This window comes from Cryptomeria japonica, chromosome 11, assembly GCF_030272615.1.
Source record: "Cryptomeria japonica chromosome 11, Sugi_1.0, whole genome shotgun sequence".
In the NCBI taxonomy this organism is placed as follows: Eukaryota; Viridiplantae; Streptophyta; class Pinopsida; order Cupressales; family Cupressaceae; genus Cryptomeria; species Cryptomeria japonica.
This window is the reverse complement of record NC_081415.1, coordinates 562,401,073-562,415,793: the sequence shown is the minus strand read 5'-3', so window position 1 is coordinate 562,415,793 and position 14,721 is coordinate 562,401,073. Positions and strand designations below refer to the sequence as shown.

Sequence of the window (14,721 nt, the reverse complement as noted above, 5' to 3'; positions counted from 1 at the left end):
ATGCCTTTATAATTAAAAAATTCGATTTTTTAGGCTCAAAATTAATTATTAAATACCATGCGCTTTTATTAAATGCCAAAAATATTTCAGGGTTTTATCCAATCTGGCATTTAATGTAATTTGAAGGATATTTGGCACCCAATCATGAAAAATAATGGCTATTAACAAGATCGCTCTGGTCCCTTGGTGAGGGACAGGAGCGATCTCATTCTAGACCTCACACTTCTTGTTTTTTACGTCCAAGACCTCATTTTTGACGTCCAAGATGGCATTTTTACTTAGAATTTCGAGTTCAATTTATTCGATCTTTGAAATGAGTGCACTTTAAAGCATTTTCGACCTGGTCCCTTGGTGAGGGACAGGAGCTATTTTGCAAATTCAAGCTTATCCGTCCTTCGTTAGCCTTCCAAATTATATTCAATGGATAAATCATGTTTTCCTTGGTCTCTTCAAATCATAAAATTGTCTTGATCCTGCAAGAACAGTGCAAATTTGAAATTCAAGCTCCGGTCCTTCAGTGAGGGACGGGAGCACTTTTGCAATTACAAGCCAATTCGTCCTTTGCTAGCTTCGAAAATTATTTTCAACGGATCGATTGTGTCTTCCTTCACCCACCTCAAACATAAAACTTGTTTTTCTCTTGCCCGAATCTTGTCTTGAGGGAAAATCGCTCTGGTCCCTTGGAGAGGGACAGGAGCGCCCTAGCCAGTCACCTTGGTCCCTTGGAGAGGGACAGGGGCGAACTTGTTACTTAGGCCGATTTTCTTCATTGTGGCGTACTTAAGTTATATTCAACGGGCAAAACATACTTCTCTTGGCCTCCTCAAATCGCGAAACCACTTAAATCTTGCAAGGATAATGCGAAATTGGAATTCAAACTCCGGTCCTTCAGTGAGGGATAGGAGCGATTTTTGCTCTCAGGGCCAAATCTTTTTCCTTTTCACTTCAAATTTCCTTCGCTGAGGAAAATATCATCTCTTTACACGCCATGAATAAAAGTTTGAGTCCAAACAAGGTCTAAAAATGTGTATATGAATAAAATCGCTCTGGTCCCTTGGTGAGGGACAGGAGCGAATTTACCTATCTGGACAAATACTCCATCATTTCATCGTCCTTAATCAAGTCTGGATGCTCTATCACGTTCATTTTGTCCTCCATCATGCCTTTGATGTCTCAATTTGTGCAAACGAGGTCAGGAATGACTCCACTAAGCTTTTTCGCTCTGGACCCTTGGTGAGGGACAGGAGCGCTTCGCCTTGGTCCCTGGGAGAGGGACAGGAGCGAAATTCGCTCTGGATCCTCAGTGAAGGACAGGAGCGAAATTTGACTTTTCGAACTCTCTATCAGGACAATTTTAATGGAATATAACATTTCCTTCTATCTTTCTTCTTTCTTATACTTCCTTCTATCTTTCTTCTTTCTTATACTTCCTTCTATCTTTCTTCTTTCTTATACTTTAAGTTATATTCCATATATACTTTCAGGATGTTTGAGAGTGGTTTCAGACCTCCAGGAGTTATATTGCAAAATCTAGTTTTTTGAGGTTTTTCAGTTTCCAGACTTAGTCAAATTTCAGGATCAGGACATTCTAGACTTAGCCAAATTTCAGGATCAGGACTTTCAGACGTAGCCAAATTTTCAGGATCAGGACAGACTTAGCCAAATTTCAGAATCAAGACATCACTCAAGCCGGACTTGCTTATCCATGTGATCACTTGGGCGACACTCAAAATGCAAAGGCTAGCTTACAAAACCCTAAAAGACCAAAAAAAACAAACCCTAAAAAGCAAAAAACATGGGTCCCCATTTGCAATGGGGCGATGTGTGAAAACGTCACAACACAGCCTAAGATGTCTTTTAATTAGCATGGCTTTGATATAGGGCACAAGATTGAATGGTGCGAAAATCACTCATTGTAAATGTTTGAGTAAATTAATATTTACTCAATCTTAAGCTTACTTAGGCAATTTATCATTTCCTAGGTGTTAGGTAAGGATAATATTATTTTATTAGTTCCTACATCTAGTATTTTGTGTCAGGTGGTTCGACCTACCCTTGCAGTTCATTGGTGCTTGCATTTCACTCTTTCCTTTATAAGGAGAGCTCATGTACTTTTTCAATCATCTCAATATCATTCATCTATTAGTGAAATATTAAATTCTCTATTGTGAAGGTTTATAGCTGTTTGCAGGGTTTGGGAAAATTCACAATTTCTACATGGTATTAGAGCCGACATCCAGCAACTCCTTCCGTTGAATTCTCACCAGCATTTATTGAGGTCCTGAGAGATTCAACTGGCGATATAAGCACCATTTCGTTGGTGCATCTCTGTCAGTTTCAAAATTAATTCTCGGTAATATAGATTGGGCTTTCTTTCAATGAAGGCTTTTTTGATGATCAGTTTCCTGCGTATTAGATAAGCGAATACCTTGTAGATAATTTTTTATTAGACTGGGCTCCCTTGGCTTCTGCTCCACCTGCTTAGGCAATATATTTTATGCATCGAGTGGTGTATTTTTTTGCTGTGGCATCCTTTGTTGAAGATCGTCAGTTTCATTGCTCAATTTCTACAAGCTTTTACCTTGTATGAAAGCGTTATATTTCTCGTAGCATTTGGACCAGCAATTCTATTGCCAGATTGGGTGGTGTACTCATTGCGGGTTCTATATCATTTCCATGGTCGAAGGTATTACTGGCGGTTTGCATCATTTGGAGCACAAATTTCCTGTGTACATTATCCTCACTGCGGCGTTCTATTTGATGCCTTGAATCATCTCTCACCAACGGTTTCCATTTGCAGTGGTCAAGTGGCGACTGCATTTTGTTTGCCTTAATTGGCATATTGTGGTCAGCGATCTCAAGCTTTGGCAATGGTGTGCCAAGTTCTCGTATAGGCATTTTTCTGATTAAAGATTGGTTGTTATTTTTGAGGGCATCACATCTCACAGTTTGAAGATCCGTGTCTTCATTATATACAACCTGTATTTATTTTATATCAGGTTTGTTTATTACCCGAATACAATTTCCATGGTTTGACATCTATCCTTGGCTTGACAGGGGCCTTGATCGGTCCGATGTAGTCAACAGTTCTAGCAGACATACTATTTGCTCGTGGTCATTTGCATAAGCTTGTGGAGTATTCTCGATCCGTCTATTGCTGATAAGAGGCATTATCTTGAGATCGACTTTTCTTGACTATTTGCTCTACATCGGCCTATTTCTTTGCTCGTGTGAATGTTTCATTTGCCAGTCGAGTAGAGAGCTTAGAAGGTTGTGTGTGGGTTTGACAGTTTGCGAATCAGATTGTTTGACATCACATACTTCAGATCACGTTTCCTGTCTTGCTGATGGTGCAACGATTTTACTATCTTTCTTGGCATCGTTTTGGCTTGCAGTGTGAAATCGAGTAGGTTTGAGATCTTATTCATTCCTTGCTGGCTATATTGCCTTCTTTGGCAGGTGTTGCAATCAGTTCACATTGATTTGAGGCCGATTCTTCATTTCAAGCTCTGGTTTGTGAGCGGTTTGGCTTTGATTCTTTGACTAGCGATAGAGGGGCGTCTCTTGTCTAAGCGCTTAGAGCGCCATTTCATTGGCACTCACCATTTTATTTGGTAGCCAACATCCCTTGTTATTAGCAGATGAGGTTTTTGTTCAACGCATCCGTTGTAAGCAAGGTTATAGGTTTCTCTTGTTTGCAGATTTGTCGACTTTGCTGGCTTGGAACGAGGAGACTTGCTCATTGGCACATGCAACCGTCGATCGTCCTTAAAGTGCCCCACCATATCTTGTTGCATTCAGGTTTATCATTTTTTGGGAGGTTTCTATATTAGTGATAGCACTATCGTTCTTTTTTTAAGAATTGTCATCATGAGTTATCTAATAACTTTGGAGAAAGGAAATTATAGGGAATGGAGCGAATTAATTCTCACCCATCTTATTGAGTGGCATTTATTGCCCTATTTGTATAATGAGGTTCCCTGCCCTAGCACCCCTGATGAGTATAGTATTTGGAAAGGTTTTAGAGCTGGAGTTTTTAGAGCTATTTTTGAAAATGTTGATGATGACTTTTTGGAGACCCTTATCCACTTTGAGTGTCCTCATGCTCTTTGGACTCATATTCAAGAGATATATGGTGACTATGATTCTTCACCATCTCTTGACGCTCCTCTTTCCGACTCAAATGTGCTTCTTCATTCTTCAGAGTTGATAAACCATGATTGTGATCCTTTGGAGGAGATGGTAGATACTTCAGAGGTTCATGATTCTTCAGCAGAGATAGTTGATCAACCTTCACTTGAGACTTCCATTATTCCTGATTTGCATGATTATCATTGTCTTCCTGTTGTGACCATTTCACACATTGCCCCATTCAAATGGGGACCCCCTCTTTTTGCTTTTGTTTTGCCTGTTCTTCTCTCTGCTTTTAGGGTTTTGAGTAAGTGAGTGAGTCGTTTGGACTAGGGTTAAGCCTTAGGGGTTTCTTTTTTGATATTTCCAAACCGAAGTCCTCTCAAATTTTGAAAAGATTATTAAGCATCCTCCCGAAGATTGCAATTTTGAAATAGGATGAGCTTGCCAGGGAGTCAAGTATGTCTCAGGATGGGTCCAGTCAGGATTTTTTGAGGGCAAATTCAAGTTAGGTCTAAGTGCTAGCATTTTTTTTTTGAGAATGGAATTATGCAATTTTGTCTGGGTAAATTTTGACCAAATTTTGAAGGCTTGGTAACCGATTCCTGGCCTTGGAGATGACCTAATTATGCCTTGTGAAGTGACTGAGGACCTAAATTTTGGATATTTTGGCTTATAGAGGTAAAATCGCTCCTGTCCCTCTCCCAGGGACCAAGGCGAAAATGATATTTGGTGCATCTTGGTTATTGACTTGTTTTAAATGTTTTGTGCAGGGTCGCTAGGGGATATAATTGGACGTAAATTGAAGATTTTGAAGATTTTGAAGACTCGAAAATGATAAATTTTGAGGGATTAAGACCAAATCGCTCCTGTCCCTCACTGAAGGACCAAGGCGAAATGGCTTACTTAGATCATTTTTGGCCTCGGTTGATCGAACTGAAGCATCAAAGATGCAATGAAGGATGAAACGAGCATAATGGAGTATCCAGACTTAGTCGTTAGCAATGAAAGGTTGAACTTTTGGCCTAGAAGGATAAAAGGCGCTCCTGTCCCTCACTGAAGGACCGGAGCTTGAATTCCAAATTTACATTGTCCTCACAAGATTTAAATGATTTCGCGATTTGAGGAGGTCAGGAGAAGTATGTTTTATTCGTTGAATATAACTTGAGTGGCCTACAAAGGAGAAAATCGACCCAAGTTGCAAGGGACCAGAGCGATTTTCTCAAGAGACAAATTCTTGGCAAAGGTAAAGCGAGTTTCAAGTTTGAGATGAAGGAAGGAAGGCATAATCACTCCATTGAAGACAATTTTGAAAGTTAGCAAAACACAAGTGAGCTCAAAATGGTCAAGGCGCTCCTGTCCCTCACCAAGGGACCAGGGCGAAAAACACATTATCATGTCTTCCTTCCCAAATTGGGATGAATCCAGGTCAAGACACAAGATGGCGATGATATTAAAGTGCTACAAGGAAGGACGAAGTCGCAAAGACCACAAGACTTGATGAAAATTGGCTAGGGCGCTCCTGTCCCTCACCAAGGGACCAGAGCGAAATCTTCAAATTTGCCTAATAGCCTAACATTTTGGAATGGTACTTTCGTTTCCAAGGAATAAGGAATGATGTTTTATGCCTCGAAGGTCATTGGAAGTTGATGCGATCATGAATATGTGCAATAAGCTAAAGAGCGCTCCTGTCCTTCACTGGAGGACCAAGGCGTTTTTTCCTAAAATCAATCATTTCCTTCCAAGACCACGCCAAGGCAAGGTTGTGCAAAGTCAAAATGTCCTTAAGAGGAGGATGAACAAGGAATCAACCCCAAAAATCAACAACCCTAGGCTCAAAAACAAAAATAGCTCCTGTCCTTCACTGGAGGACCAGGGCGAAAATCTTAAGAGGGTCAATTTTGCCTTGAGAAAGCGAGTGAAACATGCATTGAAAGGATGAATGAAGATTATTTGTTTACCCCCAACATGAATTGGCAATTTGGAAAATGAAGTCCAAGGACAAAAGGTAAGATCGCTCCTATCCCTCACCAAGGGACCAGGGCGAAAATCTTTTAAAGCAAGCTCCTTCCAAAGGTCGCACGAATTAAACTCAAGGTTCCCAATAATGCCATTTTGGACGTCCAAGATAAGACTTTGAACGTGAAAAGCAAGAAATACAAGGCCAAAAATGCATGGGCGCTCCTGTACCCCTCCAAGGGACCAGAGCGATGTTGTTGATATCCCTTATTCTTCCCATACTTAGGCGCCAATATCCTTCAAATTGCATTAAATGCCAAATTCGCTAAAACCTTGAAATATTTTAATTAAATTGGCATTTAATAAGAGCGCATGGGCATTTAATAATTAATTTAAGCCTTTAAAAAATCGAAATTTTAATTGTAAAGGCATTTAAAATTAATTATTATTAAATTAAATTTAAAAAGAGAGCGCTTAAGGTATCTTTTAATGTTTTTTGCAAAGTCGACCTCTTATTTTATTTAATTTTTATTTATTTTTGGCCTATTTTCCAAGTCGGCCTATGGGAAATTGCAATGGTGAGCGCCTATATAAGAGAGGTATTTTGAAGCATGTTAATCCATCATTCAATCATTTGTTCAAGTGCGATTTGGAAGAGCAAGGAGAAGTGCTAAATCTGGTCCAAGGAGGAGTGCGAACTTTGTTAGAGGCTAGAGGTGGAGCGAATTTTCCTCAAGGCGTTGAAGGCTAAAGGTGGTGAAGTTGATAAAGGAAGCCCATTTTAAAGACTTCGATCTACCCTTTTTCCTAGCGAATTTCCTTATTTTGCATCGTTTTTTTTAGAGTTAGTTCTCAAGAGGAGGTATGGCGAGATCTCCCTTGTTCAATTTTGAAATTTTGAATTTTGAATTTCCAATTGCGTAATTATATTTAGGAAATGATAATTCAAAGATTTATCATGAAGTTTCCTAAATATTTAAATTGCAAAATATATTACTCATTATGAAATGTTGTGTAGGTATCAAGATGGCGACCCCAAAGGCAGGAGTATCCACCAGTCGTCCAGCCCTCATGAAGGAAGATCAAAGGAACGAAGAGATGGAGACCAAGATCGTGTCGAAGTGGAGCAACATTGGAGATACCAACTTGGGAAACTTCAGTGTGAAGAAGTTTCGAGAGGTCCCTTATATTGGAAAGCCATCACCTGTCGCAAGGAGAATAATTGAAAGTGGCATTATCAAGGCGGCCGACTTCCCTCCAGCAATCCAGTGCCATGAGCTGATGATCGAGTGTGCCCGCCATTATGACCCACAGTCAAGATCGATCGTGTCCAAGGAAGGAAACACTTTGGCTTATCTTTCAGAAGAGGCTATCAGTGAAGCTCTCCATCTACCAGAACATAAAGATATGATTTACAAAAGCTTGGAAGGAGCTAGATCCATGTACGAAGATGATCCAGACACTTGCTTGAGCATCATCAACAAGAATTGGTTACTCAAAAGTCGTCCTCGCCTGAGCAAGATTCCCAACACACCACATAGGATCGACTTCCAGGAGGAGTACAGAGATTTGATAACCTTACTCAATCGAGTTACAGGGGCTCCTCAAGCCTTCTATTTTGAGAAGTGGATGTTTTACTTCATCCAAGTGATAGTTCAAGGGAAAGGAACAATTCATTGGGCTAGAATTATTAGCCATTGCTTGGACGTGCAGTTGAGAAGACTGAAGGCTACTAAATCCTTCCACATGAGCTCGTACATCATGTATGCCTTGATCAGGAGTTTTGAATATGCAGGACTACCTCACAGAGGAGTGATTGGAAGAGGACCTGGAGAAGTCAGAGTTTGTGATTCTTATGTTCATTTGCATCATCCACCAGGAAGTAACTACAAGTTAGTCAATGATACCTTCACGATGAACATCACCAGGACATTGCAAGGCGGGATTCACAATCGGCTATCTCAAGAGGCACAAGAGCTTGTAAAGAGGTATGGTGCTTGGTTTATCCAATTCCAGAAGTTTATGTATATTAGAGTTCATGGGTGTCCTTCACCTCCCTATATGTTGCCGAGATATCCGACAGACAGGATAGTATTACTTGAGGTGACTAGGCAGTTGGCAGCTTATGCGAAGGCATTCAGACACAGGCATGGAAATGGAATTCCTGTACCTATCATACTAGGAAATTCAGTTGAGGTATGTCCTAATGCTCCAGCTTTAGACGATGCAGAAAGAGAGTTGGCCTTATATTCATTTTCATTCTTTTCATTGAGGGAGAATTTTGATCCTTATGGGTATATAGAGGAGACAGTTGGTAGAAAGTACAAGCATGAATGTCAGGTAGAGGACTTTTGGATGAATCTCTCAGATGATTTAGAAGTGAAAAGAAAGATGCATTCTAGGTTATCTTTGGATTTCATCAGGAAATGCAAAGTTTACAGAGTGGTCGATCGAGCTCAGGACAGTGGCAGGCACCTCCAGTCATCCTATGATAGAGAGGACAAGGTAGTGAAGATAGATTGGAACGAGCCTGAGGTTGTGGACTTAAAAACTTTGATGGCTCCAGTTTTGTCCTGTACTCGCAGATGGGTTGATGTGCAACATCAAAAGTTAAGAGAGCAGAATATACCAATGACTTTCACTTTAGAGGAAAGGTTGGCAGAAGGAGGAGCAAGCGCAAGTGAAGGTCATCCTCATCCTAGAAGCACAAGCGAGGGCAATCCACACCCCAGAAGCGTAAGTGAAGGCAATCCTCATCCTAGAGGTGCGAAGAGGAAAGAAAGACCTGAGAAAAGGGAACCCTCCAAGAAGAAGCAAGAGGCCAATCGAGATCGCTCATCCGGTACATCTTCTCGACATGAAAAAGGGACAAGTCAAGGACAAGTACGAAGGTGAAATCCTTGCAGAAGAGTATGATGTAGAAACCTTTGAGCTTGGTCCACTCACCACCGAGCAGGCAATGGATGAGGCAACTGATTCGTTTGAGGCACTTAAAGATAAACTTAAAGAAGAAATGGAAAAGAATAGAAAACTTGAGAGAGAGGTCGGTGCTTGGAGAGGCTACTTTAGCCATCTCAGTCAGCCTTTGGGACGTCAGGATCCAGCAGTATCTCCTGTGCAAGCACTTCCCCTTGAATCAGTTGGTGAGGCAGAGAGAGTCAAGAGCTTGGTTCAGCTTATGAGCTCTTGGATCAACAAATCCCATACAGTTGCCGTTGAATTTGCAACAAGAATGATGCAGACCATCCATCGGGCTATCCAGGTCCTTGAGAGCATCCACAACCTAATGATAACAGTGGCCGCCTTTGCTCATACTAAAGATGTTATCATTCCTGTTCTTCAAGTAATCAGGCAAACACCAAGGAAGATCTTAGCACAAGAAAAGATAATGGATGGAGGAGCTCATAATTTACTCCAGTGGTCAACTTTACTCCAGATGAAGGAAGTTCTTTTCGAGGACACCAGCACCAAATGCAATCAAGTTGAGGAGGTCATCCATCCAATTCAGGATAAGGTGTTTGGGGTGTTATGTACTATCCTCGGCAGAAGGATCGAAGTTGAGACAGATGTGGATCTTCAGGAGTTGGAAGACAGAGTCAAGGTCATCTTTTGCAAAGATGAGAATGTTATCATAGATGAGCAAAGGGATCAAATGTTCACTACTATGCTTTTGATTGAGAAAACCAAAGAACTCGAACCTGAATGGGATGCAGCTCTTCTCAAGGCCGTTGATCAGGTTATCCACTTGGAGGAACGAATGAGGAATCTTCCCGAGATTCCTATTGCTGAGATTGAAGGAATCGTGTCTAGATTCATTACATATGCTAAAAAGGAGCATTGGAAAGGGAATAAGGTTCTAGAGGAAAGGTTGTTATAGATGATGTGGCGCCTTAATTATCATTGGTCTATGTTTCCTAGATTTTTGTGCCAAATTAAATATTTGGCTATGCATTTAATATTGTTCAATAAAAGGGGAACTTTTTGTAAAAAAACCTAATTAGGGTTTAGGTGTCAGAATCTCAGCCGTTGATCTTCTTTTGATCTGGGCCGTTCATTGTAATTGAGGATGCTATATATACCCTCACTCATTTTCATTTTGTAATAGTTAGCAATAAAGAAATAGTTAGAAGATTAGAGCTTTTGGAGAGAAGAAAGTTATTTTGTAGCAAGATTGAGTTTTGAAGAAAGAATTTCAAGCAATTGTTGTTTATTTTGGCTTTGAGATCAATAAAATATTGAAGTTATGGTGTTTTATTGCAATTCTTGTGGCTATCTTCATGGTTGTTTACTTTCTTGAATCATTCTCAGTCGAAGTAGTATTTAAATTTGAAGGACTAAGTGTTGGGCTTGATCTTTGGTGAGATTCACGTTCCAAACCACTAGCTTCTTATTGATTGTAGGAACGCCTTGTGTGGTCAACTGGAGAGACTTGAATTACTTAAACCTTCAGTTGTCATTGAGCTTTGGATATGTACCTTCATGGTAGTGTCTATGATCCTTGATGAATTGAAAAATCATTTGTTACCTTAGAAGATCGCATCAATTTCAGTTGAGTTGTTATTTCTTGGCAATATTGAAATTGGTAGAATCTTACCAAGTCTAGCCTACATTGGGTCATTCTTAGGATTAGATTAAAATTTATCCCTCGCAAACCCTACCTTTTGATCTTTTTGAGAACTTGTTAGTTTTTAGGAAATCTTGTTCCTGCAGCTCGGAAAACGTAAGGCCCCTTGATGAAACAGCATTCACAACGACCACTGGTGCTTATCCACATGTAGAGACCCTACATCAAAGAACATTGGAGTCAACCTAATTGATCCTTTTTTGCGACATCTTCAGCAATCAGAGGCTTTATTCAAGAGAGGATAAGGTACCCTTGGGTATTTTATTCTGTGTATGATTGTGTACAAAATACACGTCAACACTTCCCCATTGGGATTCCTATTTGCTAGATATTGGAGCATTGTTTGTGGAGTCTCATATTGCAGATTTGGGAGACATACTTGAGGGGATTTCTCTTCTCTTTGATGACAGTTTCATCACATTTGGAGATTCTTCTACATTGTCTTTGGAGATTGACATTCATGAGTCTCCTCCTTCACTTGATTTGTCACATTTTATGGTTCAGTTTGATCATGAGCATGTGATGGCTTCTTCGAGCTTGGAGGCTCCTATTCAGTTTTCAGAGGCATCTTTTGATGATAGTTGTGGCACTAGTGTTGTCACTTCATCCCTATCTTTGGATCTTGTTCCTAATCAGTTTCCAGTGGTTCCTTTTATGTCACCTTCTCTCATGATTGGGTGTGTACGTGATTGGTTCGTGGCATCTTCATCCAAGGACTTGGTGACACATGAGCAGATTTCAAAGACTTTATCATTCTACATTTGGATTTTGCTTCCTACTAGTTCCTATCCAAGATGGGAAGCATACCTACATTTGTACTTGGTGTATCTTCTTCCCAAGGGGAGAAATGTTGTTTGTAGGCATTGGACTATGTTTTGCCTTCGAGTACTCACCACTTATGTAGGACATTTTCTTTATGGGGGGGCTATGTTGTCTCCTTATTTCCTTCCTATGGGGGGTACTTGATTGTATATAAATGATGTATGTAGTCGTTGGGGGGTCTTGAGTCCTTAATGCATCATGGTTTGCTTGTTTGTTTTCTCTCTTTTGGTGAGGAGTTTTGTCCCATGTGGTTTTCTCCTTTTCTCAGCTTTGTGAGAGATTGTTTTCATTGCATTTGCATTGTACATGGGTACCGAACATGGCCTAGTAGCCGGGACCCATCTTGCATTTTGCATCTTGCTCATATTGCATAATAATCTTCTCCCTAAGTTGCACTTAAGGGGGGGTGTTGGAGTAAATTAATATTTACTCAATCTTAAGCTTACTTAGGCAATTTATCATTTCCTAGGTGTTAGGTAAGGATAATATTATTTTATTAGTTCCTACATCTAGTATTTTGTGTCAGGTGGTTCTACCTACCCCTGCACCTCATTGGTGCTTGCATTTCGCCCTTTGCTTTATAAGGAGAGCTCATGTACTTTTTCAATCATCTCAATATCATTCATCTATTGGTGAAATATTAAATTCTCTATTGTGAAGGTTTATAGCTGTTTGCAGGTTTTGGGGAAATTCACAATTTCTATAGTAAATACTGATTTGATATAGTGACTAATTTTTCATAAATAATATAATGAACATATGTTTCCACAATGAACTGTACTTAAGGTTTTAAAAAATCTTGGCTTATGACGTAACTGTTATTATTCCTATTTTATGAAGGAAAACTGCAGCAGTCTCTGAAAAGATATACAAATAACTTTTAAAAATGTGTAAACACATAAAATTTTCCATTTCACTACATCTTGAGGAAGCTATTTTAGGTGTAGTATAGTGCTTCATTTTTGGCTAAAGTTACAAAGACCTAAAATTCAAATGAAAAGAATATGTAAGATAACTAGTTTTAAGAAAAATATGGAAGTGACTGAAAGTGCATTTTGGGGGTGCCACAGGCTTGACAAATTTGTGAGGTGAGGACTTAACAATGATGATGTATTGTAATTTTTTATATCTTCAAACATCTGATTGGAAAAATTGCACAAATATAAAAGAATCATTTGAATGTGGAAATTCAAATACGTAGTACATACACTGGAAAGAAGTGAAGGATATTAATAATAGAGTGAATGGTGTGTTCAGACTGATAAGATGTCAAATTTGCAGAAAAAATGGGCTTTGGAATTTCAAAATTTAAAGTCAGCTGATTTGGTATTTGGTTTATTATAAGAATGACGACTACTTCTTACATCATGGAGTGGTACATCCTCATCTGTGTCCAACTTCAATTCATTCAGAAGTACCAATAGCAAATCTAGTAGCATCGGCAATCAAAGCACATTCCATGCCTATCCCTTGTGAGATTCTTACATGTGGTTGATGATGAAAACCTCATGTCAAGTGTTTTTTATGAATAGCTCAAGTGGCATATTTATTAATATAGGTGAGTGATCAAGCTCAAGCGGGGCTTGGAACTAGGAATTTAATTTAGGATTTTCAGAGTATCTATTACTCCAGGCAATCAATTATTTGAAATGTGGGGTACTCTGATATGGTGTGCTAGCTCTTGAATTTTGCTCCTAGTTGTTGTATTTCTGTTTTGCACTGCACTATGGATTCAGTTTAAATGCCATTCTAAATTGATATTGATATGTAAAAATGTGTTTATGAGCATTGTCAGACTTGTTTTGCCATGAATTTGCTACACAAGTAGGTGGGGTAATTCGGATGTATCCTTCTTGGATTTATAGCTTTATGCTCTTTTCTTGCTCACACTTGTTGAATCTTCTGTAGAATCTGAAAATTTAATTAATCTGGATACCTGAAGTTATCTCTCCAAGTATATTCAAATCATGGTTGCATGTTGTGTATATAGCAGTTGTTTTGTTCAAGATAACTTTTTGAATTACTAAATGTTTTCTTTTAGAGAAGAACTCAGTTGTACTTGAAATTTGTGATTGGGATATGCTGTACGATAAATTTAGCTTCATAAGGTTAACTATATGTTTGTGTATGATATATGAGGAATCTTTCTTTGATTCACAGGTCAATGGGAATACTATGAAAGCACTGATTGGTTACTGCTTCGACAAGGACAAGTGCTTACTACAAAGGTGGTCTAAGTTCTCTTTGATAATATGCCTGTTGTGGTTTCTGGAATTGAGAATCGAGATTATTACTTGTTCCTTGTTAGCATGTGGCTGGATAAACAAAGTCAATTCAAATCCTCTTGACATCTTCAATCGTCTCTTTTTAAAATTAGTACCACCTTATGTTTTGCATTTAATGCTGGATAAAGGTGGTCTTGATCCGTTTCTGGGGTTGGTTTGACATGAGAAGAAGAAGAAGCGAGTTATATTATTGGAGCTAGAATAATTGCATTTAAGTGGAGCTATATAAACATCATACCTTTTGCTGTTTTTAACTTTCTAAGAATATGCAATGGTGCTGGAATTGTATCTGATGTGCACAAATGCCTTCATTAGTTGGGTAACTCAAACATTTCTTCAATTTCAGGTTTGAGAATCTGCTACAATGCCTGTTAAATGTTGTAATGCAGCCCCACTCTAGCTGCTGCAATTAATCCTGGCATAATTGCAGTTCAGGACATGGTTGCAGTGCTAGTGGATAGTGGCGTACTTAAGGCTCTGTTAATTCTTTATAGTAGTTGTTGTCACTCTGAACTGTGTTTTGTGCTATCCCCTACTAAGAAAAATGCACTACACCAAAAAATGTTGATGTAATATTTAAATGAGTTCCTCTAAGCTAAGCTGTAGATGGACTGGCTGCATGGTCTAGTTCTTGTAAATGTATATGCAATTTTCAATTTGAAAAACAAGTTATATATATATGCAATGTAGTGTACTTATTATTTCTTTGATTCACAATATAATGTCTGATTTTTTTCTTTGCTGCAGATGGAGAGAACATTAATTGATTTTGATGCCCTTCTCCAAGCAAATGAATCGGGTTATATATGGCAATGAGGGGACACCAAGTGTTACCTTGGTCGGTTACTGATCAAGATAACCCTTGATCGCACCTTTTGATTACCCAAACAACACATTGCT

At 39.1% G+C, this 14,721-nt stretch overlaps 1 pseudogene; it reads left to right on the top strand.

The window, feature by feature from the left end:
• The window catches only part of LOC131080103 (KIN17-like protein), a 53,702-nt pseudogene extending 39,222 nt beyond the window's left edge, over positions 1–14,480 (top strand).
• Positions 14,481–14,721: the final 241 nt, after the last annotated feature.